Here is a 2,970-nt window from a genome sequence, read left to right on the forward strand (position 1 = left end):
TCGCYACATGGCAGCAAAGATAATATCTGGATAGGGTAGGGCACAGACAGCTTAGAAATATGAGCAGCAAGCCAGCATACTTGAAGAGTGCTGACCTGCGCTTTGGAAAGCTGGTCAGTGGGATCGAGTGAGTCACAACTTACGATTAAGCGACAGAGATTGCATGAAGGGAAATCCTCCATCTAAAGAAAAATAGCGTTTTTTCTGACATTAAACTTAATACATAATCCATATGAATTTCTAATAATAATAAGAAATGGATGCAGCCGGTAGCTTATAGCTCTTATAGCAAGTGTCCACCAGCTGCACATTGTCTAGTGACTATGTTTATAAAGTTTCTCCTACAGTAAATATTTTTTACTTATTGGAATTATAAGTTAACATAATTTGCCTCCAATATGTGAATTTCACTTTTATTGTGTTTACTTTGAGCTTTATTCTCTAAAATAAAATACAGATATTGCAGAAGAAATTKTATCCACATATGCTCCAATTTCTAACCTTAAGACTATGTGTAAACTAGAAAAACTAAAACTAGCCCTCCATTAATTAGCAAAATACAAAAACGATCAACTGAATGTAAATTTTTTTCAAAGTCGCTTCAACTTTATTTTTAAGCTCTCATTGCTCTTCCCACGTTATTCTTCGTCTGAATACTAACACCTTTAAAGCACCTAGCAATTATGGTTCACAAATATGAATGTTCACCAATCGAATTTGCACCTTACAAATGAGAAAAGTTTCGAATACWTATATCTGGCAACACTGGCATTCACACCAAAAAAGTTAAAGTTATGTATACTTTTTTCAACTACTGGTTTGAAATTTATTCTATGGTAATGACTGTTATGCATTTCCAGGTAAGCACTCTGCTATGAGTGTTATATTTTGCTTATCCTGCCATACACTTCACTGCCCACAACACAAGCAAAAACAAAAAAAGCATAAGGGCTAAACAAAATCTGAACTTTCTCAATAATTTCAGTGTGTCAACGGACATTTATTGCAATGCAGTTTCCCTTTTATTGTATTCCATTTCAACTACCAAGATCGATATAATTTTTAATTTGTGGTTTTAGTTGGCAAGTTTGGCTTGTAAATTGGTGACGGTACATATAAAGCATAACCGGTTTTGAGGTTTCAAGTTTTTATTTATTTGTGTGATATTTATTTGTGATTCTAGAAATAGGTTCATTTGTATAATTTTCTAATCAAATTCATTCATTTATTGTCATTGCAYGCGAATCATAACTGTGTTTTATTAAACAAAACTTTGGTATTGAAATAAAGAATGGAAACTTTCAACAAACTGAACAAGTTTGCTTAATGAAATKATTGTACATTTTAGACTCTTATAACAATGTGATCTAAAAGACCTATACGGCATATATATTCCTAGCCAGCTCATTTTGAAACCAACATGGATTGTCCCTACGAACTGTGGACCCATACATCAAATACGAATATATTGGAAGCGTAAATCAAGAAGGAGTTCAAACACTTTTTGTTTTTTTTTTCTTTTTTTTTTGTTCAGACCTCTAAACTTTGTTGGCACAGAATAGTGTCCAATATATTGCTAAAGTATACACATTTTAGTCAATAAACTTTGAAACTTTAAAATCACGTAAAAACATATATGCATTAGATCCATAAATTTGCGTATACCGTAAACCCAAAATACCGGCTTTCATAATTTATCGTTGGTAGCCGGTCATATATTTGAATATTCAAAGCAAAAAGCATTAAAATAAATGCGAAATTCACAAACTCACACATGTGTTGGTGCATTTAAATGTATATATATATATGTGTGTGTGTGTGTGAAGATGGCTTGGTGTTATTTTACAATCGTAACCTGGTAACATATTTTTAGTTGCCACGTTCCGGTAACCGCGAACATTTTTTATCGGTTTTTACTCGCTGCTGGATGGTTTTATATCGAAATTGTGTATTCTAAGCTGAAGCATACATATGTGAACATATAGTCGTACCTGTACATCTATCCACACATACATACATATATATATATAATGTTTATGCTTTTTGCCCTTGTGAAAGTTATGCCTTTGGTCAAATTACTTGCATAGGTGCCATCAGTAATTCCTCTGAAAAACCACACTGAGAAAGTTTGTATTTTATGATTTAGGTTAAGTGCAATTAAATATTGGAAAGTTGAATCTGTGGGCGTCAAACTAGTGAATGAAGTCTTTACCACAGACAATTCTATATTATTCCATAGGAAAGGATTGAGATTTTTGACAGGTCCAGTGATACGCAAATTCGTTAAAATAAAAATAACCACTGTTGCAAATCTTTGTTTTTGATTTTGGATTAACTAAAAGATGAATTTTAAAATATTACTGTTGAGATGCACACGCCCTTGTTTGTGACCTTACTGAGTATATTACCATATAATTGAATAGCATGACGAACTCAGTCCTTTTAGCCACATCCATATGCATATACGCGAACTAGTTCCTCAGTTTYTGAGATATGGAACTGAAATTTTGCACATACTCCATCCTCATTGAGAAGCTYCTATTTTGTTGAAACCGCCGATATAGGACAACTATAGCGTATTGTTGGCATACAACCAACGATCAACCCAAGTCCAGGCATGAAGAACTTTTTTATTTATCAAGATCTTTAAATGAAATCTGGCATGGACTATTGTTTAAGATAATACAACTCTCTACAACCTCTGAACGTATTGTTGAGACCGAATCATTGTAGATGTATACTGTCATACGAACTGTTCGACTATACAAATGGTCAGCACATAAAATTTTTTGAAATCTCCGAAGAAATTTTTCAGATCGGACYATAGCATACTGTTATTAYACAAACTGTCTGATCCAACTCAAKCCCTTGTATGGAAAACACTCTTAGGTGTCAAAGTATCTTCACAAAATTTTTCATAGATTATTATCCAAGGCCCCATTGTAAGAGACACTGGAAGAGATACCGATA

This window comes from Bactrocera latifrons, unplaced genomic scaffold (assembly GCF_001853355.1).
Source record: "Bactrocera latifrons isolate USDA-ARS-PBARC rearing strain unplaced genomic scaffold, ASM185335v1 scaffold_123, whole genome shotgun sequence".
NCBI classification, from domain to species: Eukaryota; Metazoa; Arthropoda; class Insecta; order Diptera; family Tephritidae; genus Bactrocera; species Bactrocera latifrons.